Source organism: Heptranchias perlo, chromosome 4 (assembly GCF_035084215.1).
Source record: "Heptranchias perlo isolate sHepPer1 chromosome 4, sHepPer1.hap1, whole genome shotgun sequence".
NCBI lineage: Eukaryota > Metazoa > Chordata > Chondrichthyes > Hexanchiformes > Hexanchidae > Heptranchias > Heptranchias perlo.
The window spans coordinates 38138346-38160758 of NC_090328.1; the positions used below are offsets into that span (position 1 = coordinate 38138346).

Consider the following 22413-nt stretch of genomic DNA (forward strand, 5'->3'; position numbering starts at 1 on the left):
GGATCACTGATTATGTCAGCTAACATGGGGGCCAGGAAAGGCAGTTTAGTGACAAGGAACTGAGTGGGGAAAAGATCAAGAGAGAAAATGGTGAGTCTCATAGATATGGTAAGATTAGAGAGAATGGCAGTGGAAATAGGAGACACTGGAAAAAGGCGGGAGTGCAGGATTGGAGTGGGCAGAAAGCAACTAGCACAGCAAGAACAATTTCCAATTAAATCATTTTATTCAAAACAAATATCGACAATAAGCTTGTTCCCAGACAATGGCTGCCTTTGGCTGGCCAACTGAGAACTCCCTCCAGTTTTCTTAGTCCCACTCCACTTCCTCTCCCTCCTTCTTCATGGCAAGATGTCTGATCTCTGCTCATTACCATTGCATTAAGTTTGTGTATTATTAATTAATTTTTAGACTTGTCAAAGTGAGGGAATAGAATATTTTTCTACTTTAGTACTGGGGAATGAAATATTTTTCATAGAAACATAGAAAATAGGAGCAAGAGTAGACCATTCGGCCCTTCGAGCCTGCTCCGCCATTCAATATGATCATATCTCTATCTCAATACCATATTCCTGCTCTCTCCCCATACCCCTTGATGCCTTTTGTGTCTAGAAATCTATCTAGCTCCTTCTTAAATATATTCACTGACTTGGCCTCCACAGCCTTCTGTGGTAGAGAATTCCACAGATTCACCACCTTCTGAGTGAACAAATTTCTCCTCATCTCAGTCCTAAATGTCCTACCCTGTATCCTAAGACTATGACCCCTTGTTCTGGACACCCCAGCCAGGGGAAACATCCTCCCTGCATCCAGTCTGTCTAGCCCTGTCAGAATTTTATACGTTTCAGTAAGATCCCCTCTCATTCTTCTAAACTGGAGTGAATACAGGCCGAGTCGACCCAATCTCTCCTCATACGACAGTCCTGCCATCCCACTTTTCCACTTTTGGTAGCCGGAGTCAGCATCAAGTACTCCCAGGTTAGAGACAAAATTGGCCAGAACCAGAGTGAAGCTCTCTCCACTTTGCCTCAACAATGGGGGTGAAATTTGCCTTGGGCGGAAAGCGTAAATGGAAAGAGAATCAGGCAGAGTGTGAAACAGCCTGCCCATTCACTATCGCCGTATTACAGTACTGCCCACGTTGAATTTCACCCACAATATGTCTCAACTCTCACCTAAGAATAGCATTCCTTCTTTATTAAGCATTGTAGAATTTGATAACTTAGAATGAGGCTATTCGACCCCTCATGCCTCTCTGTAGGAGCTATTCAGTTATTCACATTCCTTGCCCTTTTCCATATTTTTTTAACTTGTTCTTTTTTTCAAATATTTATCCATTTCTATTTTAAAAGACAATATGGATTCTGCTTACACTAATGTTTCTGGTAGGGCAATCCATGTCCTAACAATCTTCTGCCATAAAAAAATTCTCCTGACCGTTTCCTTTGTCATTTTGATGATCTTAAATTTATGCCTGCCAGTTACCGATTCACCAACCAGTGGAATTAGTAGCTTCCCTCTTCACCTTATTAAAATCCATCATATCAGGTCTGAGGTTCTCCTCCGCAATCTCACCAAAAATTGGGTGGGACTACGACGATGAATGAAGGACAATGAAGGCGGTGAGGTCTATCGTGGTCTCACCACCTGACCTGTACTTCCCCCTACCCAATCAGGATTGCCACTTGCCTCTCTTTCCCTGCCCGCCACATGTAAATGGCAGCTGGGGTAGGAGCAAGGCTCAGGTCTCTGGGGGATTTCTCGCCCATCTGCCTGTGTTACTGCCATTTCCCAGGGTCACCATGTTGATGTGGTAGTTGGCTACCACTGAGCAAAGGCTGTGTGTTTTTGCATCTCCTTTCGCATCAGTGCTCAGTCTTTATTTTACTGCCCACTCAGGTTACTGTTCACAGTGTTTTGCCTCGTGAAATTAAAACAAAGTAAATTCAAGAAGAATCAATCAAATTAAATTAATTCCAGCATTCCAGTTATAAGTTACTTTCACACTATTCGAGTCAAAATATATATAAAAACAAGTGCTTTCTTTCTTTTAATTCTAACATGAATATTCTAATATGAAACTAAACTATCTATTCATCTTTTCTCTTCTAGATTTGAATATGTGCCCCTAGGTTACAGAATCAAATAATCTATTAGGATTCAGTTTATATACCATAAGGTCTGGGCCCTGGGCCCTCTTTTTTCTATTTGTGTGAAAGACTCTCATAGTTCACTCTGTCTGTAATGCTAATGACTTTAGATCATTTACACTGATGAAATATCAGTGGTATGCTATCCCATATAGTCAAATGAAAAAATAGCAAAAGCATAACATGAATTCACACATTAGCTGTTCAGATTTGCTAAGCCTTTTTGTCTGGAGGCTTCTCTTTACACTCTACTAAGTATATTCTACATTTGGTGTGGGGCCTTCAGAAAAATGGTGCACAGTTAGATATAGGACATCTATTTACCAAACATTTTAGTTGCAACAATGCTGATGCCATAGGAACATAGGTACAGGAGTAGGCCATTCGGCCCCTCGAGCCTGTTTCACCATTCAGTCAGATCATGGCTGATCTGTACCTCAACTCCATTTATCAACTCCATGGTGAAACACTGAAGCCCCAGTACAGATCTCTGGGTAACACCACTTGTCACATCCCGCCAATCAGAGTACAGTCCCTTTATCCCTACTCTCCTACCTCCCAGCCAACTACCAACCCATGTCACAAGGATTGCTACATGTTCTGTAGGTTGCCGTTTATTCAAAAGTACACATTAATATTGATGATATCATGAAAGTACTGGAGTGCATTCATTTCCACAGATAAAGCAAGGCCACTCTAGCACCAATCTACATCCCCAACCAACGCATAGCACTGGTGCACACATACACATAACATGCACTACTGTTAAAGATAGCAGCATAGAAGCAACTGTATAAACATTTCATAACAAAGCTTTATACCGAACATGCTACTGGCCTACAGGCACTACCATTGATACAAAGCAAAATCAATAGACTAATGCACAATAAAAGGATAGAGGCAGTAACAGAGGTACAGGTGTGTATAGAGGCCTGTGGGCTGTTCTTACAAGTAAGAATGTTGGTGCATTTTTGGGACAAGGAGCATGTTTTTGATCAACTGCACAATGTGAGTAATGAGAGAATGTCCTTTGTTACCTTCATTACTTTATTAAGTGAATTTATTTCTTCCTATTCTGGAATGTTCCTGCTTACATTGCTTTCCTCATTTGTGATGGCAATAACTCCTGCGATCAGAAAAAGAGACAAAATTATTCCCTTCTGTCTGGTACCTTTTACACCGCCAGTCTACAGCTCAGTCCTAATCCAAATGCGCTTTCTTGCTTCAAATTTCTACATCACATAAATAATCTTTAAATATAATAAACAATTTCCCCCAAAAAATGTCCAAAACTGGGTGAAGTGGATTTTACATGGATTCTAAAATGAAAACCATTTGCAGGAGACTTGGGGACAGTTAAACCAATCTTTATTAAATTACTTGAAGGGAAACACATAAATTAAACAGACATCAAAACAACAGGAAATGCAGCTAAATTTAGCTAAAGTTACGCTAAAAACTACATTTTTGGAAACCCTCAAGTTCAAAATCATCATCAGATATGTTGAACAGATCAGCATCGTATATGTTGTGATCATTGTCCACTTAATAACTGTCATCTTATACACAGTCAGACAGAGGCTTGTCTCTTTCCCACAGCATAGTATCTTCAATGGCAAGCTAAATATGCAGTATTTCTTCCATCCACAATAATTTGTGGATCCAATGCTATCCACGTATCCACTATCCACCGGGATGTCTCCTCCAGAGTCAAAGCTTTCATATAACCTCCAGCAGTGAAAGTGTGTGCTCTATTGATCCAACAATTCCACTTCAATCAGTGTAGCCTTCATCAATTTGTTCACCACTGTATCCAATGGCTGCAACATGCTGAGAATCATTGGTAGAGAGTTCTTTTATGTAGCTCTTCTAACAGAGATGGCATTAATTTGATCTGAATGAAACTCTTTTATCAGACCGAGATGTAAAAAGCTCGCACAGTCCTAATCATATCTAGCATTAGGGTTTTATCCATCCATCCATCTCTCAGGATCCACTCTCACATGCGAGCATTACAATGGACAATGGCTTCTAATAGTGATGTAAACAGAATTGGCACATTTTGTGCAAACTGTACATTTGTACAGCATGTTAAGCATGAGTGGATTTTGATCAGTGTTTCAAGTGCAGAACTGTTCAAAATTGTATTTTTAGCACTGCTCTAATATGAATTATTGAAACTGGACACGTTTCTCTTTGAAGTCAGTGGGATATTACTGTGCCATGTCTAATAGACAGGTCGTTACACCACAGGAATCTTTCCTCCAGCCTTAGATGTCTTAAAGGAGACTTCTATGCTTTTGGCCAGACAATCAGGGTAACTTCACTGATCCCATGTTGCCAATGGGAGCTGTACTCATAGGGAATCAGAGAATCGGCACTATAGTGCTGTAGCTCTGTCTCTGGTGTGCATTCCCTTAGATCATGGCTCCATGCTGGAGTGTGTGATTAACAAATTTACCTAGCAGCTTTAACTCTGAGTTTGGTCAGCCTGATGTCAACTCCCTCTTGCCACCTTTCATTGATCTATGCCATCAAGCTGTTTTCTAACTTTGAAAAAACTCATCCAGACATTTTTTTTGTGGAATGCTCTCCATTTTTTTTTGGAACCTCTCCAAAGGCACATATTAGCTTTACTCATCTGGAACTCACACTCATTGATTCCATTGCTAAATATATCAGTGTTCTCAACTATCTTAATCTTCTCTGTTGCACCATAGCTCTTGCAGGGAAACATGCCCGAATACTTTATGCTAACGGTTCTAAAGCCAAAAGTGAGGGTGGGGGGTTAGAGCCTTATTAAACTTGGATATATTTTTTCCTTATTGAGGGTGATACACATAAGTGTATGACAATTGAAGAATAATGGAAATTGATTTATTGCAATCTGCAGCTTGTCTAAAATAAATTGATCCCCCAATAACTGATGAAGTTACCATTTTTCACTGGGAATGTAAAAGATTTACTGTACTTTCTAGCCTATGTTGGAAATTACAGAATCGTATAAATTAATGTCAAGTTTACAGTTTTTGCATGGCAGAAAGTCAATGTCAAAATTAGGGTCATTTGGAAACTTACCCTCATTTTTCTAGAATGGTTTTAAAGTCAAATCAAACAAATGGAATACTTGAAAAAGGCTTTTTCAGGTATGAAGTATCATTGATTTTCTTTGTTATCTCATGCAGAGAACTTCAGAACTCATGTCTGCCTATGGTATTCCAGTTGAGTCGCTCTCTTACTGTGCAATGGTGTGTACCATTTGAATAAAAATAGATGTTTTATCATTGCATTTAAGACAGAACAGTCTACTTATTATTCATAATTATTCATAAATTAATGGAAAATCAAGTTTGCCACTTGGGAAAGAACATCTGCAAATGGCAATATTCTACAGTTGAACAGGGAATATAAGTTGAGAGCTAACAGTGAGGCATTTTGTATTTCATTTTCCCACATTCCTTTCACCTCCTGTATTTTTGTTGCAATGTCGTCTTGGCCTCATCCTTCATTACTCAGTTGAATTAGTGGATTGATGGGTGAACAAAATGAAAACATACAAATCATAGAAGAAGAAAAAGATATTCAGCAAATGAAGCCAGTTCATTCCACAGGCCCCATAAAATCTATTGTATCATACACTCTGCCCACGCTATTTAATCTCCTCATGAAAACTTTTCTTCCTGCCCCACCAGAGGCAACAAAGTAAAACTCCAAAATATGTATCTACTCTCACATCCTATATTATTAACATAAGGCCTTCTATGCAAAACATTTTTATGTTCCCAGCAGCTCAGAAGCATTCATGTTTCACATAGCATTCAATTATCTCTATTCTCTATTTGTACTTATCTTTATAACCCTCAGTCCTATTCTGATATTTCTCCAGTTCTTTTTTTAAAGATGCAGAGATATCCTAAGATAATGTGGAAATGTAAAGGTTACAATATTGTTCTATATTGTGTAATGTAGCAGCTGCCAAAGTTTGCCTTGCTGTGACCAACTCCCTAACTTGTAATTTTAAATCAAAAGATTTTTTTTCAGAATTTATAGACAGATAACACTGTCTTATCGATGGGATGTGTGTAATGGTTCCTACAAACCTCACACTGATTAGAAGAACAGACGTAAAGTGATCTGTACAGAAGAGAGAAGAAAACCTGCCGTGCCTTTACTATGGATTATCAGAGTTAATGAGCTATCTGCTTTCCCATCACAGAACTAAGCCTCTTAATGGTGCTTATTTATTTAGTAAAACTTGTGATCCCTGAAAGACTGAGGAATTGGGTGATTATAGATACTGGTAGAGATACCAGTGGTGGAGAAGGTTGGGTATTAGGTTTACTGGCAGGAGCACCAATCAAGAAAAGTGTTCTATTCTGGATGGTGTTGAGATTCTTGAGTGTTGTTGTGGCTGCACCCATTCACACAAGTTATGATAATTCATCACACTCCTGACTTGACCCAAATTGGCTTGACGCTGGTATTTATGATGTTGTGGACCTCAGGAGGAAACTGAATAGGATCATCCACTGGCACTTTTGGCTGAAGACACTTGCAAACACTACAACTTTTAGGACTCCACAATGGTTGAAAATGGGGATGTTCATGGAGCCTCCTCCTCCTATCAGGTGCCTGGCTGTCCACCATCATCCTCAGTTGGATGTGACGGGACTACATAGCTTTGCTCTGATCTTTTGGTTAAAGATTTAGATCTATCTATAGCGTGCTGCTTTTGGTGTTTAGTATGCAGGTAGCCCTGTGCAGTAGCTTCACTAGATTCATTCTTAGTACTCCCAAAACAAAGCACATATTGGAAAATTCGGGCAAACACTGCAGCTCCCAGTGCTAGGCTCTGTGCCCCAAGAAATAAAGATGAAACTTTACTCCTATATTGTACCACTTGCATGCTGATATATATCAGATGTTATATATACTGTATATTGCTAAGCTTTAATATTGCATTTTGAATACACTTTCCTGAAACTGTGCTTTCTCTTTTTTTCGCAAAGTTAACAATGAACATTCACCCCTGAGGAGGTACTGAAATTTCTCTTAGGCCCCAGCCACTGTGTTAAGTACCAGTTTAGTTACAGTACTTATAAGTGCCTTGGAACGTTTTACTATGTTAAAGGCACTATATAAATGCAAGTGGTTAGTTTATTTGTCCTTTTCTTAACATACTTGCAGAAACACACAACTATAGTCTGAAAGCCAGATGCATATGGGTGAACTAAAAATATGCACAACAGACTGGCCAATCAGAAAGTGCTTGCAAGAATACTGCTGAATTGGCCCCTTCATTTTATACATAGAGCTCTTGGACTATTCCAGTTATGGAGGTCACCATTTTTAGCAGAATTGGAGAGACAACGCAGACAATGAAAACCCCTATTTACAGATCAAGACGCGTAGGTGGAAGTAGATAGTATGAGCCCAGGAAAAAAACGTTGTCTGTAGTACATAGGACAAGGTAGTAATAATCAGATGATCATGCATATGTGGGAAGCCAATGCCCCAGCCATGAACGTGGAGTCACATTCCCAGAGGACCTGAAGAAATATCTGCGAAAAGATATCTGACTTGAAGGTGAGAGGGGTCGATTAAGAATGGCCATGAATAAAACGTAAGCTTCCATATATGGGGGCTGCCACATATGCAGGAAGCCACTGCTGCCTATGAAAGTAAGAAATAAATGTATCTTGGTAGATTTTACTCAAATTGATCTGGTAACTTGCTGCAATTGCAACACATGTTGGCCTTTCAAAGCTGAGGCAGGAAATTTTTAGACCACCTTTTCTAGACCTTTCCCTATTCAGAGTAAACAGTGCAGTACATAAATTGATCCGCTCAATCACCCAATATTACCAAATAGTATTGATGGATCTCGACCAACACAAAAATGAAAATGTTTTTGAGTAGCCTTTGTGCAGACCCATAACTAGAGCTATCAGGGTTACAACAAGTTGACAATTGTTGCTCACCAATAGGCATAAGTCTTTCTTTTTGAATGAAATGTATTATTTAAATCAGGAAGGAGCTGTACTGGTTAGCATCATTCTTTCATACCCCTTTATCCAATTTCATGCTCAAGTCAAGATGTGATTGGCTATGGTGGATGGCCAGCAACTCTGGAGTCCATACCCTTCTTTGAACACCATGCATTACTGTTGTGCTTTTGCTACCGTTAGAATCCTCAGCTCATCTCTTCCACCAGCTTCACCATTACCGTCATCGGACACTTAGACTAGGCATTTCCCTTCACTACAAACATCAGCAAACATATATCCTCTGCTAGTTTAGCTGAGGCAGTTAACAATATTGTGGCAACTGTGTGTATTGGCAGATACATGTAGCCTTTGGTGAGAACTTAAAAAGGAGAAGCTAAAAACAGTCTTCATCGTCCTGCCAGCATACTATTCAAATCAAGCACTTTGAGAAAAGAAATTGTATTAATGACATAATATAGCAATATTGCAGATAACCTATGGAAACACTCCCACACAAAGTCCAACCTTGCCACAGACCTATGGAGAGATAATACAATATTCAGTACAATACCTTTGTTATCACCCATAGATGAAAGGCTACTCTGTACACAAATGCTGACCAGCCTGTTTCCAAGTGTGTGTTGTTTTTTAAATATATTTTTAATTTTCCTTTGGTAATGTGCCTGTACTCTTATTTTCATCAAATCACATCCTACACAAATCATTGCCATGATCCTCAATACCACTTTTCAAGAACTCAATGATGGATGAAAATCAACATCTTTGGCACATTGCCCATGAGGGCGAAATGTGACAAGCAATGTGCAAACTAGCCTATGAAGAAAGGGGTGCAACAATAGCAGGATGCTTACTCTGGTATCCTACAATCATCCATGAAGAAAGCTACATTGATACTATTCATGACTACCATGCAAAATCTATAATTTATATATGTACAGTATACTGACACAGACAAAATACATTAAAGTATATTGCATACATAAAGGATCTGAAAACAAATTATTGATATCGAGAATCCTGTGGATCTTCATACTTTAAAACTCCAGGTGCTAATTATAATCAGAACATTTAACTAAAATTAATAGATTTACAAATAAACATATATCCAATTAAGTCACACTAGACTTAACACTATGGTATTGCAATCTTCAGTGGCATTACACAATGAGCCTTTACTCCATATCCCTCGACACCCTTACCTAACAAAAATCTATCGATCTCAGTCTTGAAAATTTCAATTGAACCAGTATCCACAGTCTTTTGGGGGAGAGAGCTCCAGACTTCAACGACCCTTTGTGTAAAGAGCGCTTCCTGATTTATCCTGAATGGCCTGGCTTGAATTTTAAGATTATGCCCTCTTGTGCTGGATTCCCCCACTAGAGGAAATAGTTTCTCTTTTATCTACCCTATCAAATCCTTTTATTATTTTAAACACCTTGATTAGATCAACCCTCAATATTCTATACTCAAGGGAATACAAGCCAAGTTTATGTAACGTATCCTCATAATTTAACCCTTTAAACCTCAGTATCATATTGCGCTGCAAGCCCTCCAAGACCAATATATCCTTCCTGAGATACGGTGCCCAGAACTGAATGCAATACTCCAAATGGGGTCTGACCAATGATCTAAACAACTGCAGCATAACTTCCTTCCCCTTTGTATTCCAGCCCCCTTGACATAAAGGTATGTATGTATGTTCAGTCGCTTAACATTGTTGTTGAGGATCTCAAATCTCTCCAATCAATGCTAACATCGAAAAGCTTACCTTATGCCACTCATGCCTTAGGATCAATAATGAAGTCTACAGAGGGCCAACAGTATGGCCTAGGAACTGGGCACAGGGAACAATATGCCAGAACGCAATATTTGGCCTCGGGCCTCAATTACACGAGACCAGCGAGCTGCAGATGACTGCTGGGCGTCCCCAGGCAGCTCACTGGCAAAGAGAATTTCAATTTCTGGCCACTGAGGCAATGGCAGTGGCCCTTAGGTAGGTCCTGGGGTGGGGGTAAGGGAAAGCGATCTGAAGGGAGGGGGGCGATCAGGAGAGGGGGGAAATAGATCATGAGGTAGGGAGGAGATTGGGAGGGGGGCAAGCAGGGGCCAGCAACAGTCACTGCAGTGGAGCACTCTTGCGCCTCCTGACTTCACATTCAAGTAGGTATTTTTTTAAAAACATACCTTTTGGTCGTGGCCTCCAGTGGTCCCTTTAAGGATCACTGATTAAGCCATATGTATGTTTTCCTAAACGCAGCTGGCCCGGCACTGGCTACGTTTAGGACAGTCCAAATTTACAAAGAGGGCCTCCAGCAGACATAAGGCCCCCTATTTGCATATGCAATGGTCCTAATGCCTGTTTCAGGTTCGAGCCCTGGTCTCCTGTTTTTCTGCCTTTACCAATGTGGTGGGTAGTGCAGCACTTCAGGCACGTCCCGTTCACCATATTAGATGCTTAGGCGCTCGTTTTATGCCTGAAAAACAGGCACCGTGCATTGAATTTCTAGGCCTATATCTTTCTTCTGTTCCATGTTAGTCAACTGATCCTATCAAATTTCAGAAGGATCTTTGCTGATTGGTCATTCTTACAGTTCTTTGTGTGATTGTTCAATTCCTAGCTCCAACTAATTATATTCCATTACGATTCCTTACAAATTAGGAACTATTCTACCTTCCACACCAGATTGATACAATGTCCTTGATGACTAGCTTAGTTTTAATTCAATCCAGACTCTCAGAATATATTACTTCCCTGAACCTCTGGGCAAGAAAAGTAATAAGTTAATTTTAAGACAGAATCTTTAAGGAGTTCATTCAATTAAACCAGGTCTTAATCTGCAGGTTCCAGTTTGGAGCTTTTTTCATTATTTCAACATTGACAATGCTGCAGGAATTCCTCAGGGCAGTGTCCTAGGCCCAACAATCTTCAGCTGATTCATCAATGACCTTCCCTCCATCATAAGGTCAGAAATGGGGATGTTTGCTGATGATTGCACAAAGTGTTCAATTCCATTCGCAACCCCTCAGATAATGAAGCAGTCCGTGCCCACATGCAGCAAGACCTGGACAACATCCAGGCTTCGGCTGATAAATGGCAAGTAGCATTTGCGCCAGACAAGTCTCAGGCAATGACCATCTCCAACAAGAGAGAGTCCAATCACCTCCCTTTGACATTCAATGACATTACCATCGCTGAATCCCCCACCATCAACATCCTGGGGGTCACCATTAACTTAACTGGACCAGCCACATAAATACTGTGGCTACAAGAGCAGGTCAGAGGCTGGGTATTCTGTGGTGTGTGACTCACTTCCTGACTCCCCAAAGCCTTTTCACCATCTACAAGGCACAAGTCAGCAGTGTGATGGAATACTCTCCACTTGCCTGGATGAGTGCAGCTCCAACAACACTCAAGAAGCTCGACATCATCCAGGACAAAGCAGCCCGCTTGATTGACGCCCCTTCATAAACATTCACTCCCTTCACCACCGGTGCACCGTGGCTGCAGTGTGTACCATCTACAGGATGCAGTGCAGCAACTCGCCAAGGCTTCTTCGACAGCACCTCCCAAACCCGCGACCTCTACCACCTAGAAGGACAAGGGCAGCAGGCACATGGGAACAACACCACCTGCACATTCCCCTCCAAGTCATACATCATCCTGACTTGGAAATATATCGCTGTTCCTTCATCATCGCTGGGTCAAAACCCTGGAACTCCCTTCCAAACATTAAATTTTAAATTGTATTAAATATTGGGAAGATCAAAGCCATTTTCTTCGGCCCCCACCACAAACTCCGTTCCCTAACCATTGATTTCAGCCCCTTCCCTGGCCACTGTCTCAGCCTCAACCAGACTGTTTGCAACCTTGGTGTCCTATTTGATCTTGAGCTGGCCTTCTGACCCCCATATCCTCTTCATCACCGATATCGCCTACTTCCACCTCCATAATATCGCCTATCTCTACCATTGCCTCACCCCATCTGCTGCTGAAACCCCCATCCATGCTTTTGTTAACTCCAGACTCGACTATTCCAATGCTCTCTTGGTCGAGCTCCCATCTTCCACCCTCCATAAACTTAAGCTCATCCAAAACTCTGCTGTCCGTATCCTAATTTGCATCAAGTCCCGTTCACCCATCACCCATGTGCTTGTTGACCTACATTGGCTCCCAGTCCCTGAACACCTCAATTTTAAAATTGTCACCCTTGAGTTAAAATCCCTCCGTGGCCTCGCCCCTCCCTATCTCTATAACCTCCTCCAGCCCTACGACCCTGTGGGAACTCTGCATTCCTCCAACTCTGCCCCGTTATGCATACCCCACTTCTTTCACCCCACCATTGGCAGTCGTGCCTTCAGCCATCTAGGCCTTAAGCTCTGGAATTCCCTCCCTTAACCTCTTTGGCTCTCCACTTTCAAGTTATTATCTTAATGGCGAGAAACTGGAAAGTACTGCAGTACAAAGGGATCTGGGGGTCCTAGTGCAAGAAAATCAAAAAGTTAGTATGCAGGTGCAGCAGGTGATCAAGAAGGCCAACGGAATGCTGGCTTTTATTGCTAGGGGGATAGAATATAAAAACAGGGAGGTATTGCTGCAGTTATATAAGGTATTGGTGAGACCGCACCTGGAATACTGCATACAGTTTTAGTCTCCATACTTAAGAAAAGACATACTTGCTGTCGAGGCAGTACAAAGAAAGTTCACTCGGTTAATCCCAGGGATGAGGGGGCAGACATATGAGGAGAGGTTGAGTAGATTGGGACTCTACTCATTGGAGTTCAGAAGAATGAGAGGCGATCTTATTGAATAATATAAGATTATGAAGGGGCTTGATCGGGTGGATGCGGTAAGGATGTTCCCAAGGATGGGTGAAACGAGAACTAGGGGGCATAATCTTAGAATAAGGGGCTGCTCTTTCAAAACTGAGATGAGGAGAAACTTCTTCACTCAGAGGTTAGTAGGTCTGTGGAATTTGCTGCCCCAGGAAGCTGTGGAAGCTACATCATTAAATAAATTTAAAACAGAAATAGACAGTTTCCTAGAAGTAAAGGGAATTAGGGGTTACGGGGAGCGGGCAGGAAATTGGACATGAATTTAGATTTGAGGTTAGGATCAGATCAGCCATGATCTTATTGAATGGCGGAGCAGGCTCGAGGGGCCGATTGGCCTACTCCTGCTCCTATTTCTTATGTTCTTATGTACCTCTCTCTTCTCCTTTAAGACCCTCCTTAAAACCTACCTCTTTGATCAAGCTTTTAGTCACATGTCCTAATGTCTCCTTCTTGATTTGGTGTCAACTTTTGCCTGATTACACTCCTGTGAAGCACACTGGGACGTTTTACTACGTTAAAGGCACTATATAAATGCAAGTTGTTGTTGTTGTGGAAATAGATGGGGCGAAGGATAGATACTTGGGGGACTCCAGCGGTAATGGTGCCGGGACGAGAGCGAAGCTGTTGCAGGAGATTCTCTGCCAGAACTGGGTAGGTAAGATTGAAACCAGATGAGGGCAATTCCACTCAGCTGGACAACTGAGGAGGCTTTGGAGGAGGATGGTGTGGCCAACCGTGTCAAAGGCTGCAGGGTGGTTGAGAAGGATGAGCACCACGGTCACATTCACAGAGGATGTCATTTGTAAGTATGATTTGGACCGTTTCAGCGCTTTGGAAAGCGGCAGAATCCTGATTGGAGAGGTTCAAAATGGAGTTGCAGGAATGATAGGCACGGATTTGGGAGGGACAACACATTCAAGGACTTTGGAGAGGAAAGGGAGGTTAAAAATGGGGCGGTAGTTTGCAAGGACAGAGGAGTTAAGAGTGGATTTTTTGAGGAGGCAAACACCCCCCTGATCACCATTTTAACTACCCTCAAACCCTGCTCGTGCCAGGTGGACTGGGATAAAATCAGGGATGAAATGTTTGAAACATGATTATAACAGCAAACTAGACCAGTGACAGGATTGTGACAAATGACTCATCTGCTACGAGAACTTCGGCCGATTCTCAAACAATAACATTTTGGATGAATTCTGGTATGTCACTGAAACATACAGACCAGAAAGATCCTATGTTCCGTCCCTAACCTGTGCTAAATTACCTGATCCTCAATGAGGTGACAATATGGGTATTTGCCTCAGTGCCCCTGGGCTAGGGAAGGGAAAAATCAGCTATCAGTCATGTTCCTGAATGCTCCCTGGTAGCCTTTGATGGAAAGTGCACATGTGGGCATCGGTTGTGGATAGACTTGGATCCAGCTATGATACCTCCAACAGCTGGAATTATCTGCCAACATTAACTGTCTAGGCTCACTGCTGAAGAATGCCTACCAGGGATGATAATGGAAGGTCTCGGGTATCTCTGCAATCACAATTCTAAAAGGGATACAAGAACAGAGAGATCTTGGGATATATGTACACAAATCGTTGAAGGTGGCAGGGCAAGTTGAGAAAGTGGTTAAAAAAGCTTATGTGATCCTGGGCTTTATAAATAGAGGCATAGAGTACAAAAGCAAGGAAGACATGATGAACCTTTCTAAAACACTGGTTTGGCCACAACTGGAATATTATGTCCAGTTCTGGGCACTACACTTTAGAAAAGATGTGAAGGTATTAGAGAGCGTGCAGAAGAGATTTATGAGAATGATTCCAGGGTTGAGGGACTTTAGTAACATGGATAGACTGGAGAAGCTGGGGTTATTCTCTTTGGAACAGAGAAGGTTGAGAAGAGATTTGATAGAGGTATTTAAAATCATGAAAGGTCTAGATAGAGTAGATAGAGAGAAAAACTGTTCCCTTTGGCAGAAGGGTCATGAACCAGAGGACATAAATTTAAGGTGATTGGCAAAAGAGTGGTTATGATCTGGAATGCACTGCCAGAGGGGCTGATGGAGGCAGATTCAATCGTAGCTTTCAAAAGGGAATTGGATAAGTACTTGAAAGGAAAAAAATTGCAGGGCTGCAGGGATAGGGTGGGTCTAGCTGGATTGCTCTTGCATAGAGCCGGCACGGCCTCGATGCATCAAATGGCCTCCTTCCACGCTATAACCTCTCTATAATTCTATGATATCTCAGAAACAGCTTTCAGGAGATGAAGAGGAAAGGGGAGAAAATAGTTAAAAGAAAAAGCAGAATTTTTCATCTTCTAAAATACTTTTTCCTTGAATTCTACCAGGTGGCAACTCATCTTTGATTGGTTTGCAGAATGATTTATTGAAGTACAGTACTTGTTTTAAAAACTTGGAAAGACTGTATTGGCTGAATGCCTCTTGTGGTTGGAGTGCTGACTTTGCCACCTGATGGCAGCACCGACTCCGTTTAAACATCTGCAGCCCTTGAGAAACTTAAGATTCCTCCTCGCACAGTGGGAAGGTTTCTGAATGTTGGCAACACAGTGTGCTTTGTACAACGAATGCCTTCCTTTGCAGAATGAAGCCTGAGTATTCTGACAAAGTTGTAAGTTACAGGCGTCAATGTATAATTGAGATCACACATTTTAACATCTTGCTTCATGCTTCCTTCTAAATGAATTCGTTTCTGGACGGCCAAATGTTAAATTAATTACATTATACAAGTTATTACACCATTTAACCGTTCACAGCCCGGAGCCCTTTTGTATTTAAAAGGACAATTATTGACGGATGAAGGTCACATTCTCAGACTTCAGTGATTTAATCTGGCGTTTATACCGCTGTCCAAATGAATTCCTAATTAGGGCAAAACCATAAATAATGAGCGATAAAATAATTAAAACGTGATTCAACTCAAGTAATGGAGTCTGTCTGGAAATAATTGATAACTTTGGGGCACGCCGTTCTTCAATGAATCACGCAGGCAGTGTTCAGCTCCACAATTAAATGTCAGTAATTGTGCTTTCGTATTGTTACTTGACAATTGCCATTAATAATTTAAAAGATCAGACAAAACGTATACAATGAAGACTGTTACATAATATTATACACGTATATGTTTAATATGTTGCCAGCGTTGGCGTGATGGAACAAATAAAAAGCTGAAAGATATTAAACTCTGCCTTTAAACCAAGTCTAAGATGTAAAACATGATACGACTACACATCTTGAAGAAGAATTACATATAAGCGCTGTATCTGGTTAATCTATCCATTGTGGCAAAACATCTGCAGTAAAGATAGGTTAGGTTCAAAATCTTTTTCAGCAAAGTAGTAAAAGTACTAAAAGTAGTAAATTAGCCTTTAAAGCCACAACGGCTAAACTTGTTTGTGTGCTGCACTTTAGCTGTGAACTAAAATGCTGGTGACGTTTGAACCGATTTTAAAAAATTAATGTGAAATCGACAAGAAGGCCAATCTGAAATTGATTGTTCTATCAGTTTTCAATACATATTTTGTAATGTTAGGAGGCAAACGCGAAATGCATTGGAATCTGCACGTGTTAATGCAAAAGGAGCTGACAATGCGAGAATAAGGAAGGCCTCTTTTTAACAACCAAACGTAGCAGTCCGAAAATGAATTTACCTCATCAATATAAAGGAAGTCACAAAATACAAAATGCTCCCTTAGCGTTCTGATTTCAGTATCATGTAGTCAAATGTAATCGTTTAAAGGGGACAAAAAAGTACAATGTGGAAATCTGGTATGGTAATTATACACGAATTGACATTATTCCTAGCCCACCAGCTTGCCGCGGTTTCAATCCGAGTGACAGCACAGCTTGCTTTAACTTTCAAAAGGGAATTGGATATATACAAGAAAAGGAAAAAATTGCAGGAAAGAGCGGGAGGTTGGGATTAGTTGGATAGCTCTTTCAAAGAGCAGGCACAGGTAGGATGGGCCGAAAGGCGTCCTTCTGAGCTGTAAGATTTTATGATTGTATCTTGGAATATATTACCTTTGTACAACATTATGGGTGGAATCAGAGAACAAGGCATCTTACAAAGCTTTGCGGGACAGCTGTTGAGGACATTCACCAAAATTGATGACCGAATTGCCCAGATACTGGAATACAGCTGAATCACATTAAAGACTTGAATTTGCCAAGGAGCCCCAGTACATTTATGTTCCAATTATTTAGTTTAAATTACAATATTCTATTATTTAAGGATTTTTTTTAATTGTTAGTGTGCCAAAGGTATTGGCATGAAATCATTCAACATGAGAACACATGTTATGTTTGGATCCACATTTTACACTCAAGTGTTACATCTGGAACAGGGATTCTGGATGATACTAGGACAGGATTGGATAGACTAGAGTTCTAGATTCTGAACGTCTGTGTATTTACTGCAGTCCACTGCATGCAGCAACATCCCAACTAGTGACATCTTCCGTGCCTGACAGCCTTAGGGGACTCACCGCGGTGTTTGTCCATAGGTGTATATTGGAATCCATTAAAATAAATAAAATAAAAATGCACTGTTTGTATTAATGTTTTACTCAACGCATTACTACATTATTTGTAAAAGTAAGCATGATAGACAGTGCAAACCAAACCCCAACACCTTGTAATTCGAACAATGTCAAAGACGGTACAACGTATTGGGAAAACATTCCAAAATGACGTTCTGCTGATTTTAGAAACGTTTCTTCAATGACCAGTAGGTGGCGCAGGGCTACCGTGTAAATTATCCACATACGCCACACATGTATACACCCAGTTACATCAAGTCTACAGCACACAAGCAGGCCATTCGGCCCAACTAGTCTATGCAAGTGTTTATGCTCCACAGGAGCCTCCTCCCTCCCTACTTCACCTAACCCTACCAGCATACCCTTCTATTCCTTTATCCCTTGCATGGGGTATCTAGCTTCCCCTTAAATGCATCTATGCTATTTGCCTCAACTACTCCTTGCGAATTCCACATCTTTACCACAGTCTGGATAAAGAAGTTTCTCCTGAATTCCCTATTGGATTTATTAATGATTATTTTATATTGATGACCTCTAGTTTTGGACTCCCCACAAGTGGAAACATTTTCTCTACCTCTACCCTATCAAACCCTCTCATTATCTTAAAGACTTCTATCAGGTCACCCCTCAGCCATCTCTTTTCTAGAGAAAAAAGCCCCAGCCTTACAGCCTTTCCTGATAAGTATATCCTATCAGTTCTGGTATCATCCTTGTGAATCTTATTTGCACCTTCTCCAATGCCTCTTTATTCTTTTTATAATATGGAGACCAGAACTGAGCACAGTACTCCATGTGTGGTCTAACCAAGGCGCTTTACAAGTTTAACATAATTTCTCTGCTTTTCAATTCTATCCCTCTGGAAATGAGCCCTAGTACTTGGTTTGCCTTTTTTATGGTCTTATTAACCTGCCTCCCTACTTTTAATGATTTGTGTACCTTTACTGGAGATCCCTTTGCTCCTCTATCCCATTTAGACTTATTATCCAAGCAGTAGGTGGCCTCCTTATTCTTCCTGCCAAAGTGCATCACCTCTCACTTATCTATATTGAAATTCACTTACTAATTACACGCCATTTCTGTAAGTTTATTAATGTTCTCTTGCATTTTGACGCATTCTTCCTGTGTATTAACTACAACCCCCAATTTGGTGTCCTCCGCAAATTTTGAAATTGTACTTCCGATTATGTATACACACACAAAACCTTTCATTCATTCTAATAAAGGAATTCATTATTAATTTACTGGATGCCCTCACACTGCACACAATATTATGTTTAGCCAACTGCCTCCCCTACTCTTAAAATTGTACAAAATGAAGGACTGTGTAAATCCTTTTCTGAACTTCGCCAAATAAAGTTTGTCATTTCAGGCTAATAGGATACCTTAGGTGAGAGAATAGGGACTGTTGAACAAACTGGTTGGAAATAAACCCGCGTTAACGCACATCATTTGCACTTGCCGTGGGGAATTTTGTTAAATGTTTAAAGTAAATCCAGGGGTATACTGTTGGGCGGAAATTATGCGGAAATTCCAGGCCTTGGAGTTTCCCTAATGTACTTGAACGGTCAATATTTGCTGCAACGTCTCCTTTAACTCAGAAATCACAATGTTTTCCAGACCCGTTTAAAAATAAAGGCATCGTTGGGTTTTTGTTTGAGGAGATAAGTGAGATCTGAAAAATTCAGTTTTAGCTCGAAAATTTAAGATTTTTTCCCCTAGTGGACGAATTCCAAACTTTCAGAGCTGACGGCTGTTGAATCTGAAGTGACACAGACCAGGAAAAAATATCCAGCTCTTCTTGTCAAACCTCACATCACATATAAATAACACTAGTAAACTTGCACCTTCCCAAAATTGTTGTCGCGACCACTGATTTTTAAACAGTAACAATTTTACTTTTAAAACAGGCCAACCTGAAAAGTGACTGATTTTTAATTTTGGAAAGTCGACAAATTGGGACAGGGCTGCTTTAAGCGAGGAATTCAATAACGAAATCCACATGGTGCAAATATTCTGCTATGCAGCCAACCACGCCATTACCTATATCTTCCCTACAAATACTCCATCGCATTGAACGTGTTCTGTCGTTTTCTAAAATTAACTTGCACACGCGATCTCGTTGTGATGTACGGTCTGAACAGAATGGAGATTGCATCATATATACGAACACTTTTACTCTAAGGAAATAAACCCGCGGGACAACAGAAGACATGAGCATTTCGCGCTGATCATCAATTTCAAGTCACCCTTTAACCCGATACAGTTAGCTCTTCGGTGCAGGAGATAAACCACCCTTGGAAATAAAAATATTTCATTTACTTTAAAATTCTTCATTAGCTTTCTTGAATTATTATCACTGGTCTAAAGTGAGAGGCGAGGCGGTGTGTGACGTTAGCACAGTCATCTGGATCAGCCAAGAGTTGTCATTCAGTATCCCAGTGCACTGTAACTCAAGAACCGGGCAATATCACTTCTACTGACAGTACACTCAGCATAATATCGTCCCTATTTTTACCATCAGACCTTTTCCAATGCAAACCGCTCACACTGCTCTAACACATTGACCACACTTACTTGACAGCTATCGCGGAGTCTCACGGGCTGCTCAATATCTGTCAAAAGTTTGTTTTAAAAGAAAACACTTTTCGGAGTTGCAGCTAAACTTTCTGTGTCGACTCGTCTGTTTCTGTCTGTCTCTGATTCCCAGTTGAGTGGAGATGCAGACTGGACTGAGCTCACCTTCTGGGCTCTGAGTTACTGCTGAATGTCCGTTTGTTGCTCTGGGTGTTGGTGATTTTGGTCCATTGAGGAGGAAGACACTTTTCCCACTAGGAGGAAATAGCCACGACGTCATAAAATAGTTACGTACGCCTATCAGACCCAGAAATAATTAAGTAAACTAACGAATAATGTTTAGAAGTGCGAGAAAATATTGGCGGGAAATATGGTGCGATATCTGATTTTAATACAGTCTCGTCTCCTCCCATATAAGATCAAGGAAGTGAAGACAATTTTCTTTTGGGGAAAATGATGTATAAGAGATGAGTAAGTTCAAGAAAGGAAGGTCTTAGGAAACAGCAGCCAGAGACATACACCAACGAACACAAGGGTATTTTAGGAGCTCAAATGTGGTTTTAAAGTGACTTTTCTTTCCCTCCCCGCCTGTTTATTCTGAATCGGTTCCAAACACTGACAACGGGCGGGGTTGTGTGGGTTCGATGATTAACGCTGTCACAGTGTGTGGGCTGTCATTTTATTTTCTTATTTACTCAGGGATGTAACTGGGCTCCTATGTTTAACATCATAACCGTTTAATGTAATTTCTACCAAAAAAACATCGCAAAACATATTTCAAAAGTCAGCGTTGATAGTGAGTGAGGTCCAAGGTTCAGTCATTCTGCCCAGTCAAAGGAAATCGCTTCTTATTTCAGCACAGTGCACTCTTTGAGAGAAGCCTGCGACTTCTCTTACAAACGCACTTTTCATTAAGTTCCCGTTTTAAGGTTTTGCAATATTCTCTTTTTTTGAGAAACAATTTATCAAATAAGCATCCGTGGAGTAACTCCCTCCCCCCCTTTCCACCGTACGACTTTCTCATGGAAATGAAAAATTGCCCCCATGGTTTATTCCCTTCCGAAACGAAATGCAAGGGTTTCTGCTGAACTATTTGGAGTGCCCAGCCAAATCCACGGATCCTAATTGCTGCTTTTGATCATTCCCTGACTGTTCACAAGTTCCAGTTGACTGGTTGTTTTATTGAGAGCTGTTACCGTTGTGATTGCGACAAGCGGCGCTATGGTCTCAAAATAACATGACACCAATGCAGCTTGGGCAGATTCTGTGCAGCCAATTCTAGAAAGGTCAAAGGTGTGTTATGTTTTGGTTTTCGTGACACAAAACTCTCCCCAATTCATCTTTGGGAGAGGCAGCTTTCAAATATAACCGCAGCGATTGAGCAGTTCAAAGTAAAATGTTTTGTGTTAGCAGTGTTGGGCGTTCCGCTGCTTTCTCGATTCTATCTATTTGATCGAATGCTGAACATCGGTCAACAGGAAAGAGAAAGCTTGAAATCTTACCAGATCTATGCTTATGCTTCATTTAAACTTAAATATAAATGTGTTTTGGCACCAAGGCCCGTTCACAAACATAAAGACCAAGCGCGACAAAATTCTTTCACCGAACAAAATCTTGTTTTTCTATAATACCGTTCTGATGAGTTGTAATGAAGCGATTTTTTTTGTGTTCTTTCGTGTATTTTGTAGTTTTGGGATGGGGAGTCTTATTGATGGAGACATTACGATGTAAGGTGTCATAACGTTACCGCTCCAATTTCTTACTGAAAGCAACTGTAGCGCAAATGCACCCGTCAAAAACATTTCGGGGCAAGATACATTTTTACATCTATTTTAAAATGTGTTTTTATGTAATTTATTCCGCCTGAACTCACATCTCTTCTACTAAAAGGCCGAGCAGTCACCCCGATTTACCTCTGCCATGTTTTTTCTCTGGTTGGAGACTATGAGATGGGAGGTGCCACCCAGGGAAAACTTGGCTGATTATTTCCCCTCCCCACATGACATGCCAGAGGTCCGGCGGCTCCATCCCTCCTTCAGGCAGCACAGATGGGGAGCTGAAGATAAAAGAGGTTTGAAAAGCAAACAGCAAGTGCTGGAAATACTCAGCAGGTCAGGCTGTGGAGAAAGAAAGTTAACGTTTCAGGTCGATGACCTTTCATCGGAACTGGAAGAAGTAAAGATTCGGCTGTTTTTAAGCAAATGGGGAAGGGGGAGGTGGAAAAAAAGGGAAGGTCTGTGATAGGGTGGAGGGCAGGAGTGATTAAATGACAAAGGGGATGATGGTGCAAGGGAAGGAGG

The 22413-nt window shown here is 41.0% G+C and overlaps 1 protein-coding gene across 2 annotated transcripts in view; it reads right to left on the bottom strand.

Moving 5' to 3' along the window:
- Nucleotides 1-20252, bottom strand: part of hapln1b (hyaluronan and proteoglycan link protein 1b) — an 87445-nt gene extending 67193 nt beyond the window's left edge. The window contains exons 1-2 of one of the 2 annotated variants that reach the window (XM_067982169.1): nucleotides 20114-20252; nucleotides 3188-3276 (exon numbers count right to left, since the gene is read on the bottom strand). The gene's annotated coding sequence lies outside the window, so the exon portion shown is untranslated. The remainder of the gene's footprint in view (nucleotides 1-3187; nucleotides 3277-20113) is intronic. The other variant, XM_067982170.1, reaches the window with a different exon arrangement.
- Nucleotides 20253-22413: the final 2161 nt, after the last annotated feature.